The following is an 18,252-nucleotide window of genomic DNA, read 5'->3' on the forward strand; positions in this document are numbered from 1 at the left end:
CCCTCAGGAGGGGACATCTGCTGATAACAGGCAGTTGAATGTCACTGCACGACTGATAAGAACTATAACTTCCCATTGTGAGATGCTCCGCCCAGAGGGAGGAGCCAAGCATTCCTACCCAGATATAATCTGGAGGTTCTGACACACCAGCACAGCTTCCAGCTGGATTTCCCCAGAGGAACAGCCTTTTCTTCCACTGGATCTTCAGAGGAAGAACACATCCCTTTCTACAGGACCCCCCAGCTCCAACAGAACCACATCTGACACTTCAGGAGGACTGAGGCCACTTTTCCAAATGGAGTGCTACCAACCCCTGACCAACAGGGTGTCAAGTTGAGTTCTGACTCTGTCAGTGTTGTTCTAGTGTATTGCATTGTTTTATTTTACCCTTTTTTTTTTCTTCCCTTTTAAAGAACTGTTATTTCCTGCTCCCATATTTTTTGCCTGAGAGCCACTTAATTTAAAATTTATAGCAATTCGGAGGGGTGGGGAGGGTTTGCATTCACCATTTCAGGGGAGGCTCCTGCCTTCTTTAGCAGGCACCTGTCTTTCCAAACCAAGACACCACTGAAGTGGGGACATTCCAGTTTGTAACCAAAGGAAGCCTACTCCTCTATGCCAAAGAGTAAACCTTCATTTCATGAGAACTATACACGAAGGAAATTTGCTAGAAAAATAGCATAGAAAGCAGCAGATGTTTGTGGGAAGAAATTAAAGAAGTGTCAAAACTAGAATGCCAGGAATGATAGAAGATAAAGAAAGAAAATATATGGAAAATGAGATGTGAATATCATAGACCTGTTTTCTGAAAATGAACATCATAGACCTGTCCTTGCTGATTTTGGAAAGCTATGAACATGGTCTTCTGCTATTACTTACACTGATTTGTACTGCATCAGCTTGTATTTCAAATTGGTTGGCCAACATACAGGCTCTTTCACAACATATTGAAAAAGCCAGGCAAAAAAACTCCCTTCCGTTTTTTGGTGGTTGTTTTTTTTATTGGTTTTTTTTTTTTAATTTAAAGTGTGCCCTGCCCTCTTCACCAGTGTTGTCTTTCAAATGTGCATGTCAAATGAGCTTTAAAGTCAACACAGGCCAAGTGTAAAAGTGTGACTAGAATTGTTCTCAGAGAGGAGCTGCAGACCAGATGTGCATCATGCCCCCTATCCAAAATCCACCCCACAGTAGAGGCATTGACTGTTGCTTCACACCACTGCACTTCCCAGCTTGTTGCCCCAAAACAGCAATGCCATTCTAACTCTTGTAAAACAAAGAATCAGTAAGGTTAACATTTTAAAGGAAAAAGAAAACAAATTTGTTGCAGCCTTTGGAGAGGAGTCCAATGTCATGAGTGATGTTTCACTGCTGACAAAGCTAGTGCCAACCATTTGGGGTGTATTTAAGGAAAAATAGAAATTTGAGACTTTTGTCCTCAGCTCAAGCTCTTTTCTTAATAAGGTGCCACTTCCCTTCCCTTCTCTCACACATTTTTCTCATTAAAAATCCTTGCTTTTTGTTGATTGGAAAAAAACTACAGATCTGCTCCTGTACAGAGGGGAACACTGCTGGATTTCAGTAGCAGAAGAGTAGGGAATGGCAAAAGAAGCAGTAGTGACTGCCATTATGCATATCACACATGTTGATAAGGCTATGGGGCCCACCATGAAAATAAAGCAGGGCCTGAAGGAAGTTTTACAGTCAGTGGTTTGGCAATTGTAGTGGAGAAACAATGAATAAATCCATGGGAGGGGAAAAGTCTGTGGTGGTTCTCAATCTGTTTATAATAAGGTTCTTATTTATAGCATGCACCAGAGAGTTCCTGCTGCCTTGCATAATTACACTGGCAAAAAATTCCAGTGTAGATGCTGTTTTATCACTGTACTAGTGCTCAGACTAGCATCCCACCAAAAACTGTGAGAAGGCATAAGAGCTGTTGTAGCTGCACCATATAAACTTCCTTATCCACGTGCCACTGGAACAATGCCATGTAAAGGATCCTGAAAGCCTTGCTTTACTCGGGGCCAAGGGAAATGAAGGATGCAGGTACAGGAAGACAAATGGGTGGAGTCTCACGTGCAAGTGGGACACGTACTGAAGTACTTGTGTGAGCATTTTGGCACTCCCCCAATCTAGAATTACACAGGTGATCACAAGTAGGTTGCTGCTTTACCCAAAACCAAGGGGCTATAAAATCTGATTGTTTTATGGTGTCTGGTTATACTTGAGGTGATGGTATCCCCCCAGATACCATGCTAGTCCAGAAGGCAAGCCCAGGAATGCAGAATGAGTTATAGAGAAAGAGATTGGACACATAGCTATGCCTAGGTGAGTTAGATGCTTCACAGCCTAAAACATAACTGAGAGTTTTTAAAGGTAAATATACCGTGAATCCATATAAATCTACAAACAAAAGCTTTGCAACTGCTCCTACCCCATGTGCAGAGCTGCGCTTTGCACCAACATTTGATCTGATCCTGGGTTGCTCTTCACCTGAACATAGCATCAGTTGATAAATCTGAGAAATTGAGCAGTCTAGATTAGACATCTGCTAGAGAACATCTGGTTGACACCAGCATTATTTCTAAAACCAAAAATGTTTTCACAGATTTTCACAGTCAGACCAAAAAATTTGGGTGTGGGCAAAGAACTTGTTTTTCAGTGAGCAGTGCCGTGAAGAAAAAGCACCAAGGACAATTTGAAGATTGCAGTCACACTTTTAGCAGTGTTTATGTGGTGGTTAATCAGCCAGGATAGCAAGGCTGCAGATTATTTACTATTACTGAGACTCCTTTTCCAGTCTTCCTTTGGGTGTTACTTCAGTGTGCAGATCAAATACGTTTCCTTTGGCTGTTATTCAGTGTCTATAATATTCCCTTGATTTATATGTTAATATAAATTCAGAGAGGAATACAAGGAGGGTTCAGATCTTCATCCCTCCAAGTCCAGCTCTCAGCAGCTGGATGCTCACTGGGTGAATCTCCTCTGTGCTCTCACACCACTCATTCTGTGTCCCAAAGAAGGAGTCCAGAAGATGTGCCAAGCTCTGTTCTCAACTGCTGCTGATGCCAGGACAGCAAAGAAGCTTTAAATAGGAACAAGGCAGAAAGAGCTCACACAGACAAGGAAACCAAAGCCTGTTTGCTTCCATTGCTTGGTGGTGGGTGAGATGCATAAAATCCTCACCTCACTAGCAGCTCTGGGAGCTAATCAGTGTCACGAAAATTTTGGGAATGAAAGAGTGAAAAATTCTCATTCCAGATGAATCATCCATCAGGAAAAAAACCAGCTAAAAACTCCCAAAACAAAAGAGACCTCCCAACAGAGTAAACCAAGTAACTTGAACCAGAACACACTTCCCATTGTCTTTCCTCTAGAAATTTCCTCTCTTTATCTAACGTATGCTAGCTTTGAATATCTGAACAAATTCTAGTCAAGGGTCATATATTGCCAAGAATATAGCCAAATGCTATATCTTGGCAGCACTTCTTTTTGAACAATAGTGAGACATTTTATTGCATTCAAACATTGTTGTGCATATCAGCACCTGCTGCACATGTATAGTTTAAGGTTTATGGTTTTATTGCTTTATTGTGGATTTCCTGCTCTTTCTTTATTGAAAGCAGAGAGCTGTGATTTTTCACACCTGTTTTAAAAATACATGCAACTGTTGTCAAATTTTAGCACTTCAGATGCAAGAATTTCAGCTTCCTGTCTGAAAATCATCCTGCAGATTTTATCACCTTGCAATCCCATTTATAAGTTTAAAACACAAGTATTCAGAGTAGCTGGAAGTTTTTCCTGACAGAGGTTTGAAAAGTCATTGAGCCATTCTTTGGAGATATTTATTTTGAGAAAATGTGGTGCATTTTACCTGTTATTTATCTTTACATATCTCAGTGCTTTCAACAAGAGACTGAAGGAACCCAGGTTTGATACCACTGAGGAGAAACATTACTCTAGAATTAATCAGGATCTGCCATTTTGTCTAAAAGATATGTTGTGATGTATTGCTATTTTAAGATAAACTGACATTGGTTTAGCATAATCTAATCTTTTAAAATTCTAAACTGCTAGATATTTCCTCCACAGCTTTGGCTCCTGTTTAATAGAAAGAGTTCAGCAGATCTATATTCTTTTGAAAATAAGGACAGAAAATCTGGGGTTTTTTTGAAATGGATCACTGAGCTGTTGACATGTTGCTTGTGCCCAAGTTACTATCCAGCTGGTAGACATGTTAAAGATAAATACATGAAACTTTGGCATTAAAAGTAAAATGACCTCATGCAATTTAATACCAATATGCTAATATCAAAATAACAAGCAAATCTTTACTAATACTCCTAAATTATCTTCAGATAAAATAAACACATACTGTTGATTTCAAATGAATGCTTTAAAAAAAATGAGGCTCTGTAGTGAAAGGCTAAGAAAAATACTACCCTGCCTTCTAACAGCTTCTTTTTAAATCAAAATCAACCATGTCACGAAAAAAAAATTGTAATGACACCTTTATAGACACTCCTAACCAGTTGTTTCTATCAATGGGCACAGCCTCTTGAACAAAGCCTCTAACTTCAAGCACAAGGTATTATCCCAAAGGTCTGAACCAGCCTTTATGAGCTCTCATGTCTGAGTGTGTAGATCTCTAGGTCATATTTTCTGTCACAGACTGAAAATATTGTCCCAGTGTAGTTCTGATCTGAGCTGGACCTGCTCTCAGTCTTCCCACCAACAGCAACCTGAAAGAAAAAAAGTAGATGTAAAACCCCATGGTTAAAAAAAATAGGCACAGCTTTGCTGTTGCTTGTCAGGCTGAGAAGACCATGGAGAGAGTGGGACAGAAATTCAAACACACTTGACTTACTAATGACTTCTGATTCCAAACAGGGTAGCACAGAAAAGAGGAAAAGGAGTGAGGAAGCCAAGCATGGCTGTTCTCCATTTTCTGATGGCCCAAAGCAATGGCTGCAGCACTGACTGTGACCCACTGTGAAAGCACAGCCACCCTCATTCTCCAGCACCAGGGAGTGCAGGAGAAAAGAAAGGAGCAAATCATGCTGCCATGAAGCCTTCTCACAAGCACTCAGGCTGCAATTTGTTGATCTGACGTGCTTTGCCAATGTTAATGGAAATTTAGGTTTTTACAAGTTACATGCCACCTGAAGGCAGGAAGAGTGCACACCCATAGGGTGACCTCATGTCCTTTGGGGTGCTCTCTAAGATACCACTGCAATCCAGGTGACACTTCTCTTTTCTTCTTTCCCTTTTTTTATGACTCTAGTTATGGACTCAGGTCTATACCATGAGTGCAAATATGAAAGACCACAAGAAACTGAACTGAAAAACCAAAAGCCCTACACTTAAAAAGGAACAGTGCAGGCTGGCCCAAGCAGTCACTTAAAAATATAATTGGGACAGGAAGGACACAGCATGTGAGTAGAGTCTCACAAAGGGCTCTATTTAATGCAGGGAAAGAATGACAAATAGAGGTTTTTAAAATAGCCAGGTCAGATATTCCCTTACAGAAAGAATCCCACAGCATACTCCCAAGATGTCCCATGCCAAGTGCCAGAGCAGGGCTGGTGTTTCCCCTCCACCTTCTGCTGCCCAGGCTCAGCACCATGCCTGGCAAAGCACAACGTGTGCTGTGGGGCTAATGGACTCCACAGCCAGGTAAGGTGCAAGAGGGAGCCACAGTGCTCCTAAAGAAAAAAGTACATTTGTCTATAGATCCAGAAATTGGATCAGTCTACCCAAATCCTGTGCCTGTTCTCAGGAAGAAACACTTTCTTTTCTTCTGATTTTACAACCTGCCCATTCTTCCACATGCACTCAAAAAAAGAGAAAACTTGTGGGTGAATGGATGTGGTTTTGTTTCCTAAGCGGGCCTTTGTCTCTTTAATTCCCTTATTTCCTTTTCAGAAAGAACATTTTTCCCTCTGTTGTTGAAGACTGGAAAGCATAGAAGATCTTCATTTCAAACAATACTTTTGGCTACAGTACATGTATTTTGTAATTACATTTGTTTTAAATACTGCCCAGCTAATCTGGTTATATCCCAGGGACATTTTCCCTGGTTATAATTCTGAAACAAATGATGATTTATTTTCTGGTTGTTACTTAAGTGCATATAGATGCGATGTTCGAAGAAGCCTCATTTGTCTTTATTCAGGTCATTTGGTAATAAGGCACAAGAAACTAATCAAAGTGACTAAATGATGTCAGCTGACTGCAATATTATTTTCCAAAAACTTTCAAGCAGTTCTCTGCAGCTGTATGTAAGTAACCTTTCTACTGGGAATTGATGTCTTCTAGGGTTCTGTGTTTTGGAGGAACATGTGTTCTGGGACCTCACCAGCTGCCTATGGAAACCATTTTGTTCTTAAAGCAAAAACATATGTCAGGCCAAGGTAAGGCAAGCATTTGAAAAAAAGAAAAATGTCTTTAAAAGTGATGCTGAAAACTGTCAGACAGCTAGCCATGCACCACGGGAAGTGGTAGCAGATTAGAGTCCCCCCAGAGCTACAGGAAGGCAGGACACTCTGCAGAGGGATTCATTTCCATTCCTAACCTGTGAAGGCAGGAGGCAAGAAAATAGAGCTACAATTAGCAGTTTGGCAGAGGCTCTGTTTTGACTGAACATGGCCCCACAGACTTGTAAGCAACGTGCCAGCTCAGTCTGCCCATAGACAGCTTCCCTCGGTGCCACTGGTGTCAGCACTTCCCGCCCGGCTGTGCTCCTGCTCCCAGCAGCCAGCCACTGCTGCTGCCAGCCACTGCTGCTGCCAGCCACTGCTGCTCCCACAGGGCCCCAGCAGCCCCCAGGGAGCCTTGCCAAGCCAGCAGAGCATCACCCTGAGCTGGCAGGGTGGGGTTCTAGTAGCCAAGAGAAGGCTGACAAACAGACATTAGGGGCTGTAAGATGTGCAGGATGGCAAAGCAGAACAGGAAAGCCTGGAGGTGTCTTCCCAAAGACCAAGGTCTAGGGATTGCTGGAACAGCCCTGTGAAACACAACACTGAGCAAGGAGTTTGAGCTTTTAGCGCCTACACAAAATAAACACAGCAGCGTGCAGGTGTCCTGAGTAAATGTGGGGTGGGAGGAGAATCCATGTTGCTACAAATTCACAAAAGCATTGCAAAGCATGTGCAGTGTCCTGTCCATTCTGCCTCTTGCAGCATGTGCCTCTGTAAACAATACACACACACACACACACCACTACAGATCCCACACACTCTACTTGCTAACCTTGCTCTTTGGGGATGCTCCTGCAGCAGTGGATATGGTTGTTATCAGAGGTTAATTATAAGCCAAGTAAGTAATGTATGAACGTAATCTCACACTTCCAAAAGGGGCCAAAACAAGAAAGAAGTTGTTCTGCCTGTCATATAAGTCACATATGTGTCAATGATGGAAACAGTAATAAAAAAACTTAGCCACTGTACCTTCAGAAATACTTATGGAGTACCAGCAGTAGAAGAATAAAAAATAATAAATAACAAAACCAACAATACAGAACCATCTAGATATTGCTTTTCAAGCTGACATCAAACAGGGACATGAACTTCTGGAAGGAACATAAATTTGCTCTCCTGAAGAAAATGTATCTGCATGTACAAGTAGACATCTCCCACAGACTTGCACCTGACTTCAAGATCCAGTACCTCCTCAGCATTCTCCCTTCTCCAGCATTTCATCCTAATCACCATGTCCAGCTAGTCCCTTTCTCACGCTACATCCCAGCAAGTCAGCCTCCCCACCTGATTTCAGTCTCTCTGTCTGTATCGTTGTTCTTCTTCCAGCCTGCCTGGGTGCAAAGGACAGCGGGCTCACAAGAAAGACAGGTGTGCCAACCCCTCTTGACCATGTACAGGCCAAGCAGTGAGAAATGGACATCACAGAACCCTTCTGGCAGCATCCCTGAAGCCTGAGCTTGAAGCATGCAATGCCAGGTCTGTCCAGCACAGGAAGCTGTAGACATTCCAACACACCACAAAGATCTTCGTTGCTAAATTCTTCTGAGTATGAATAAATTGCAATTTGTCAACTGTTTATGACTTGGCAAAGCATGACTGGGTTTTCCCCAAAGGATTGAAAAACACATCCCTGACAGAAAGGCAGCTCTAGGGCCAAACCAAGAGCCTCTACTGCAAAGCTCCAAGGCACTTGAACTTCCTAAGGAAAAGGTTACTCAACCTTTTTTAGCTTTGGAAACCAGTGCATTGTTTACCCTTTGCCTTTGTTCTCATAAACAGCAGAACTGCTTTGACTGATGTTTTCAGAAACAAAAACCTGCCCAAGGCATGGAAAAATCTCCTACATGCTGTGGTACGCAACAGCCAGAGTTTTACTGTGGGAAATATTAAGCAGCTTGGGTAACAGGGCTGCCATCCCACCTAAAATCACAGTGAAATAACCAGTGTTACAGTGGCAGGGTACCTGTACCCCTCCCTGTCCTGGGCTGCTGCTGCTCCTGCACCCAAGCCCACAGGTTTCCCTGCCCATGGGAGCTGGGACTCGTTCACACAGCTTTGCTCTTCCAGCCCTCACCAGCACAGAGACTGGGACATGTGCACTCAGCAGGCATTGGCTTGGGAGGTGACTGTCACCCGCTGCAGAGCAGCACACACTGGTGACACCAGGGCTTGTCTGACAGCTTTCCTTTCCAGCAATCTAATATTTCAAGCCAGCAGCAGGAGGCCAGGAAGGAGCTCAGGAGACGCCGTGTGCCACAAGCGGCTCGTCCCGACACGACTCACAGAATAAATAGCTACACCTCCTTCTTCCCCCAGACCTCTGCAGACTCTCAGGGCCATAACATACCTCAGAATGTATTCCCACCAAACCTGCAATAATTCACTTGTCATAATACACCCAGGATACAGGCCAACAAAAGCAGATTTGTGTTTCATCTTACATTCTGATCTCTTAAGTTATGATAAAAGAAAACAAATTGAAATGCAAGGCACTTTTTTTTGGACCCAGTTTCTGGTTTATTATTACAATGAGCTAAACAGGCCTAGCAGAAACATTTGATCTACATAGATCAGTCTTTCATGTGAGCCAAAGACCACTTCCACCACTTATAAAGATGAACAAAGATCAGGACAATCCATGGGGGTGGCAGAGGGAAGGTGTAGACCTCAAAGGGTTTGCAAATCCCTCTACAGGAACGGTTTAAGAATCCAAGAACAGTGTCCTCTCCTTTGTTTCCACAAAGAACACAGTTCAGTAAATTAATTTTCCTTTTCCAAGAAGTAGTCAGATCTTAGGTTAAAGTCACATGAATTAGTATAAAAATCAGATCACACTATGGAAAAGGTTCTCTTCCATACCAAACAGAAATGACCTGTGAAAACATATGGCAGGAACAAGTTGGCATATGGGATCATGCTTACTTATCCTGGCAAAGAGAGGAAGAAGCAAATTATTTATAGTAATTTGTTCTTCATTATAGTGTTTTGCTTTGCATCCCAGATAATTATCATGTATTTTACTTGCTAGCAGTTTGCTGAATTCCACCACATAACCACCTTCCTTTGTACCATCCTTTCCATTGGTGTTAATTTCATGGATTCATGTACATTCTTTACACATACCTTCTGGTTTTCCCTTTTTTTTTTCGTTCGTTGTTTAAGTAGGTCACCTGCACCTATTTTTTTAAGCTGGTAGTAGCAAATGAGTGTTATTGAACACACCAGCAAGTGTTCTAGCCTGTTAGCAAGGGGTGTTTTCTGAACCTGCTGGAGGAGTTGCATTTGCATTTCTGTTCACACAGGTGGTTCCACTCCTAATCTCAACACACGGAACAGCCACAAGAACTAAGCCTGAATGCACTGGCAACCAATGGAGGCAGCTGCAAGAAGAAACACATGTCAAAGCTGACAAAAAGACATGCACAGCATCTATAAAGGTATGACAGGAAGGCAGCAAACCTTATCCACCTCTGCTGGAAGCAAACTGTTCATTGATTTTCCTGGCAGGCTGGAAGAGCTGACTAAGAGAGCTGATTCCAGCCATGGTGTCTGAGAGCACCCATGAAGTCACAGTCAGAGGTATCCAAGGAAATGGGCAGGGCAGCCACTTCAGGGAATCTGATAGACATGGTCACTTCTTTGATTTGCTCCTATGCCCCAGCCTACATGTTTGTCTTCTCTCTTTCATCTTCAGCCACAATGACTTTTTTTCTTTTTTCCTCATTAAAGGAGTGAATGATTTGCTGTCTAGGTAGGGATTCAGGTTACAAGAGGGATGGTTACACCAAGTCCTCTTAGCATGTGCAGGATGCATGAGTGCATTAGGTGTCTTCACTCCTCTTAGGTTTTCTTCATTCACGAAATTCCTGCAGCTATAGAATTGTAAGGTCTGAGGAAATAGTATTTTGAACATTGGCAGGAATTATTGACTCCATTACATGCCAACATAATGAAAAGACATTGCAGGGGTAAAATTTGTGACTTCCTCACCACTGGTCTCCTTGATAACATCCAGGAAATTTTTATGTGCTCCTTTCCCATTCCACAATTTAATAATAGCTCACATAATTAAATCCTATAGGTACACAGTTCAGTGAATGTTCTGCCTAATGGAATTTATAACAAGTACAAATATTACAAGGTCTAATTAAATTTTATATGTTGAACAAAGCTTGTGAATAAATTTTATGCATCTCCCAAAATAAATTTATGTAAGGTGCTCTTCCATACACAGAAACATAAAGGTGAAATTTAGAAATTTGACTTGGGTACAAAAAAAGCTGAAGAAAGAAAGTAGCTTTCCCTTTATTCAGTTATTGTTCTTTCTGCAATCATAGCAGAATTTTTTTTCTCTACAATCTCCAGGGACTGTCTAGAGTTTTAACACAGGAACAGCTACTGGCAGCGTTATTTTCCTGGACTGATTTTGTATGGTTTTGTAATTCTGCCATCCCTTTAATTAGCATCTTCAGAGGAAGTTGGGGCATGGATCTCACCATTTTGCATTATTTTTCCATTTTTCATAATTTCATTTACAAGATTAACAGTAAAAAGGAATCTGTATTCAATCACTGGCTATTGTGCATCTACAACATCAGAAGATACAGAAGAGAATAAGTTTAGTGCTAAACAAGACATGTGCATGGTCTCTGGGCAGCACATCATGTTGTATGGCATTTACTATGAGTACAGCTAAGCATTTATTTGTTCCCAGAGAGGAAAATTTTAGGAGAGAATCCTCTAGAAGCCAGCTCCCATAAAAGAATTCAGGAGTAGTCTTGCAAGTACCAAACCTTAGAGTCTTACTATACATGATGGTGGAGATCAACAACCATTGCTGGCTTTACATTTAGGTATGCCTGTTATTCCCAAAACCTCTTCCTGAAAATTGCTACAGATTGTTGTGTTTATCTTCCATCTATGTGAGTTTGGCCTCTTTGGGTTGGTTTGGAAAAAGATGCACAGTATGTTGTGTGCCTCTTGCCTTGAAAGAGATCACCTTTTTACTGACATTTTTGATCAAGAAATGCTTACTCAATGCATTCAAATTCTATTTGGGTGACAAAAGGATTGAAACTGCACTTTTCTTCATCCATTCTGTCTTTAGACAAAAAATCATGATAAGAATTCAATTCGTAACTCAAGAGCTGGAGTATTTTTCTCCTAGATATCCTCAGCAGACCTTCTTAGTGAATAAAAGTATCACACAAAAGTTTCCACAAACTTTCCTCCTTTTTCCTATATTAATATTTTCCTATATTAATATTTTCCTATATTAATACAAGGGAACAGTTCATTTCTACTTTAGTCAGGTCACTTTTGCACAATTAAGAGCTAACCAGGAGAAACAACAGGTTTTATGTACAAACAAAAAGTGTGCACATCCATGTGTGTGTCTATATACAAGTATGTGTGCACACATACTCCAGAAATGTGACACTTAACTTTTACAAGATTGTTTTCAAAATGAAACCTCATATAACCATCTGCCAATTGGATCTAGATCCTAATAATAGGTTCAGAACACTGTCCTTACAAATAAAAAACTCCCAAGAAGAAACATCTGTTTTAGTGCAAAGGAGCTCCAAATGCAACAGTTTGTTTCCTACCCAGAACACTGCTCTGGTTAGGATTTAATGGGTATAGTGGCACAAAAGAAGAAAATCTTTGTTTCCCACAGCATCATGGAATATTACAAATCTTCAAATGAAAATCAGAGCTCTTTGGAATAGAAGCAATTCCACTCTGTCATGGAAGCTACAGCTACACAGGTTTTGAAGCTTTCTCATTTAAACCATGTAGAACATCTCCCTGTGTATTCATCATATAATGCATTTGTGGTTCTCAGAAAAAGGCTTTCATGTGGCAGGTTTTGGGCAAAACTCAAAATGTAGAAAGTCTGAATGTGCAACTAGTGAGATGTATTTCTGAGCACTCCAATTAGATGCTAAAATTTGATTGTATGATCCATCCCCAAGTGCCTCTGTGTAAAACTGCATTTCTAAATATATTGTTGCAAAGCTACTGCAGGTTTCTCACTGAAAAAATCTATACAACAGTGGGAAAAAGCCTTCTAGCAAATGTTACAACAGAGCCACAATGACAATTTTATTAAAATTATATTAAGAAAGTAATAATATAGGCAAGACATAACAAAAAAAATTAATGAATCAAGCAGTCACTGTAAATCATCAGTGAGGGTTTTTTTTTATTTTCATACAGCAATATCAGGCAGAAAAGACTGCTCCTGTCTGAAGATCACAAGAGTCAGAAGACTGCAGTTTCTGTATTAAAATATTATCACATACAATTTCAAATCACACTATACATTCTGGACTGAAAAACTCACTGCATCCAAAATTTGCTTACAACCTGAGAGCTTTGTGTAACAGCCCCAGGCTTAGCAATGTACCCATCCACACCTCAACAAATTCCTTTCCTTCAACCAACAGTGGCATGGACAACTCCAGCTCCTCTTGGGTGTGATGCCCAAGCTGATAATGTCTTTCCCTGCTGTGCAGCAGACAAGGCAATTATCTGGCTTCTGCTTCTAGTGATGCAAAAGATGTGCACTGCAAATACATGTGGAACAGGAAAACGTGTTTCCCTGCTTTCTGTGCAACAGACAGAGGGTAGCAGAGCACATGGGGAAAAACAAACAAACAAACAAAAAACACCTCAAAGTGAGAGGCAGAAGCTTAAACACAATTCTTCTGCCCTAAAATGCAACTATAAATGTCAGTGTATGACACAATAGCTGAGTGTAAATACCACACAGTGCCTCACACACAGGGTTTTCAGGGAGGAATAAATGTCAGACTGTCCTAAAGACGGCTGGTCTTGACCTCAGCTCTGCCATGATGAAAAGAAAGGCCAAGGAGAAGCCTCCTGGGAAATAACTCCAAGTAGGTTTCAATGCAGTTTATATTTTGTGTATGGCTTCCTGAATTTCAGGCCCAGTGAGAATTCTTGGTCCCAGGTTATGCTTTTGAGGTCATATTTATTCTCCTCTGCTAAACTTGTGGATGCCAGGGGACAGAGAGAGAGAAATGGCAAGCGTTTCTCACAGCGGCTTGTGAGAAGTTTTAGAGAGCTGGAAAGATGTGACTATAAGCTGTTGACTATAAACAATTTGCAGGTGCTGTTTTTCTACTTTATTTTTCTGTTCCTCTCAAGGACAGTGTGTGAGAAAGATGTTTCTGTTAGTTAGCCAATAGAGTAGAATCCATCATACCACTCTATAAAAACTGCGTGGTTCTTTTGAATAAAGCCTTCTTTGCCTTTCTACGATCCTGCCTCCCACCTGCTCCTGCCCTGACCCCGGCCCACGAGTGACATAAACTAAAGCCTGTCACTTGCTGTTTTCAGGCTCCTGGGAAAAAGAAGGGTCCCTGAAGAGGTGTCTGAGATCCCTCCTGCTGGTCGGCAGCTGCAGTGGGGAAGGGGCAAGACAGCATCCTCTGCCTTGACACTTCTCCTCACCACTGCCTACTCTATTTTTTCACTTAGATAGAAGATCAACACTGAGTAAATTGGATATCTCAGACTCTTTCTTTTTGGCCTAATATCCTTCTAGTTTTCCTGGAAATGTTCCTTCAAAGGTTACAGTCTGACCCTTAAATACTGAACGCTGTGTGTGTCTAGAAAACATCAAGAGCTTAGAAATATGGAACTGCTTCAGAAATCTTCATGTTTGACAAGCCATATTGTTTCTTCATATGGAACATGCTTTTTCTCCCAGAGAGAAATGTACACATTAGAATATAAAATCAATACACTGAATGTGAACTTCCCTGCTGTTTCCAAAGCGGATTTTAGCCTGTAAAGCATTAAGATACATATGCATTTATGTACAAAATAATGACCTGTGTATTCACATTACAGATAACTCACAAATATAATTTTGACCACTCATTTGTGTATTGAATTGCAGCCAGATCTCCAAACCAAATTTTGCAGCTGCATCAGTAAAGCAGCAGAACACTAGCCATAAAAAAATCTGTCTTGTTAAGACTGAACTGTGTTGTGGAGTTAGGGACACAATTTAGGGTGAATCTGCATATACTTCATCACAATTCAATAAAAGGCTTCAGACATTATTCTTCATAATAAATATTTTCAATTTTCATCAATTTTATCCTAGGGAACTAAGAATTAAGTATATTCTTATATAGAGAAACATTGCATTTGATGTTTACTCCACAAGCACAAGCATCCCAACCCCAACAGCTTTTATTTCTGCTGAATCAGGACCAACCCACTCACCCTCCACCACATTTCTGCTAGAGTTGCCTAAATCTCAGAGACCAGCTTTATACAAAGAATAGAAAACCACAGCACTCTAGATGAGAAGGTTTTGCTGACGAGACATAAAGCAGTTCTATTTTCCAGGGTGGTATAACTCCTGACAAAAAGTTTATTTCCAGTTTTCTCTGGGGGCAATGAGAGGAGAGTCTGACCCAACAGTGTATTTACTATTTCATGCAAGTAAAAATAAACTCAAATGTCTAATTGTTTTCCTTGGGACCGGTCCAAAGTGTTATGCAAGTGCTTAAAGAGTCAACAAAATCTCTCAGCTCGAGCTGCTACTCCAGCTGAACCATGGAGTTTTTCTGACATCTAGTGGCAAGTAACTGCAGAGTTTTCTTCTTCTTAACAGAAAGTTTAGAATTAATTTTCTTCCTCCCAGGAATTTTTGGCAGGACGAAGCCTTCAAAATAGCAAATTATATAGGAGAGCCCTAGCCAGCCCCCATGTCCTCCCCTGAAGAACACATTTGCTACAATGTGCACTGAAGACCCATGAGACAAAGCATCATCTCCAGAAGATATTAGAGCTCGTTCTGCAGGCCTTATGAATGCTTTCTTTCCAGATGCAAGCTCTAACGTGGCTTGTGGGCTTCTCCCCCCTCCCCATCTTTAAAAGATTCTGCAGCAAGTCTCTGCAAGCACCTCACTTAAAAACTGTGCTCTTGATCTGGAGAACTTCTCCTCAGCTGTTGCTGGATGATTAGAGAAAGACATAAATCTTTCACAGAACTGGCTGCATGTGAGTTATAAGTCTTTCAAATAATGTGCATCTGTTGCAAAGAAGCTGAGTGCATTTTCCTTTCTCCTGGAAGCACATCTTAAGCACATAAGGCAGTACCGAATCATTTTAAAATAGTGTAGTAATTATTCCTTGGGTTCCTGAAGCTCAGTAATTGCCCAGACATTTTAAAAAATTAACTATTGAAATTGAGCCCACTAGAAGTTCTTGGATTAATTCACTGTATCAAGAGGAGTTGCATGGGGAATGTGAAAATGACCACAAAGTTCTTAATATTTTAGATTTAACTTTCTGTGTTCCACACATTTCCCATGGTTTGAGCCCAGTGACTTCACTGGGACTTTGCATACATGAGTAAGTAAAGCTGCACTACAGAAACAGCCCTGTGAAGCAAAATTGCCAGTCCCAAGGGTATGACATCCACACAATCCCCAGTTCATCAGGGACCACCTCAGAGAATGTCTGGCAGTCCAGCTGCACGGACAGGACTGCCACCAGTGGCTGCAGCACAAGAGGTGCTCTCCTCATGCACACTTTCCACTCCTCCTCCCCAAAGGGATGTAGTTTACTTACTCTGAAGCTAAAATGGTAATGCAGATATATTTTACTCTACCTTCTTCATGCACGAGTACTTCTCTTTCCTGAATATCACTCATCAGCTTGTAGGGCGAGCCACCTGTGTTCCTCCTGTGCATTTCCTGTCTCTGGTCACACACAGCACTAGCAGCTGCTTGCTCTTCTGCCTCTGTATTGGCCTGCTCTGTAAAATGCCTTAAATTCTATGGATTAAAAAAAAAAATTAGACTGAAGCCATAGCCCTTCAACAGAAACAACATAAATATTTCTTCCATCAGAAAAAATACCCACTGTGGATAAAGAAAGATTGAAAGGCAGAAGTGACTGTGAGCCTGAGCATTCCCAGAAAGATGGCCCTCACTATGCACATGACTGCCAAGCAGTAAGATAAATGGTGACTTTGAATTCCCTGAGCAAAACTGTAGCCCAGCTTTACATATACTTGTGTCTCGCTGTGCCTCTGTCCTGTATTCCTCAAGGACCTTGGCAGGGACAAACCTCTGCATTTACAGCTGCCATTCCTTGCTCCCTGCCCTTTTCTAACAGCTTCACTTTGAGCTTCCTTTACAAAGCAAAACAGAGAAGCAATCTACTCCTCTATTTCTCAGCAGTTATTGGTCAAAACTAAGTGTTTTTTGGCAGAATTAAAAATAGATTCTGGGTCTCTCAAGCAGTCCCCCTGTAGTCAACAGAATTGTTTCTGCCAAATATTTAAGAGATGTAGATGTAGAAATAAAGTCTTATCTTTTAAATCATCTCCCTAATTTCTCCCATTTCTAATGCTGGCTGCTAGTTTTGCACATAATCAACGGTGTTTAATTTTTTCTTTGTCTCAACACAAAAATACATGAAAAACAAATATTAGGGTTCTTTTTCCCCTAAAAAATATTCCATTTGCATCATAATTATTTTATCATCTGGAAGAACCTTCCACCCATATGCAACTGTGGAGTGTGTGACAGACCAACTAAAGTACTAGAAATATTTTTCAGAGGAGCAATGCTGATGTGAGGGTTGCAACAGGACAGAGCACCAAGAGTCACCTTTTTTCTAAAGAGGTGATGATTTAAAATAACCATTTTGGCAGATGCAAAGCACAGGAGAGTTTTCATCAGCATCCCATCCTCCAACAAAACATACAGATGGTGCCCAGGGAATTAAAACTTAAGAATTCAGACATTGTTGTGGACAATAAATACAGAACATACAGTACTTCATAGTGGGAAGGAGAAGGAATCTCCCTTCCAAAACTGACCTGTCACCATGACAAAGATGTATTGCCTGTACTGCATGAACGTCTGCAACACCACTTAAATAGAGAGCATGTAATGAGTCCTGCAGCTTAACTGAAGGGAACATCCTGTTTCATTTTTCATACAAGGCCTGATTCTGCTTGAGCAGCACAAGGCAGGAGTGACTCAACTGAAGCCCTTGGTGTTAAAGTGACATTTTCAAAATCAGAGCTGCAACACTTTTCATCAAAATAAAAAATGTTAACTGCCAAACCTGCGTCTCCTGTAGTTCAACTTCCTTTCAATGAAAATCACAGTTATCACTTGGGAGTGAACTTCTTCATGGACCCTTCTCCAGTCAGTGTGGCTGTTCCTGTTCTTAGCTATAATAAATTAATTTATGCCCCAAGCTGTTACTCTCACATACAAAGAGGAAAACAGGAGCTACCTTCTCCCCATTTTGAAAACTCTATTGGCTATTGCTGTGGTCTTCTGTGTCTGTACTAGTATTACATCCAACCAAGTCACTTGTAAATGGATTAACAAATAAACAGCACAGCCTGGAGGTGGTAATAGGAGAGAAACTTTAAGCATTTTTACCCGTACAAAGAGAACATGGATGAAAAAGGACACTGTTTTGTACTAAACTATGGATTCAAGGCTACAGGGCAATATTCATTCTAGTGTTGGGTATCCTTAGCTCATTTGGCTGAAAGGGATCTGAATGTTTCAGGTTTTATGCATGGCCCTTCCCTAAAGAATCTTCTTGCTCTCTGCAAGAGAAAGGAAGTTTAAAGCCCACCTTACTGCTAAAACCACAGTGCCAAGAAATATGCCTTCCATTAACTTTGGGTCTGTGAAATGACACCTATTTGAAATGGACAGGAAATTTAAACACTTTTTCCAAGAACTTTTTT

The sequence above is a fragment of the Serinus canaria genome, chromosome 4 (genome assembly GCF_022539315.1).
Source record: "Serinus canaria isolate serCan28SL12 chromosome 4, serCan2020, whole genome shotgun sequence".
NCBI classification, from domain to species: domain Eukaryota; kingdom Metazoa; phylum Chordata; class Aves; order Passeriformes; family Fringillidae; genus Serinus; species Serinus canaria.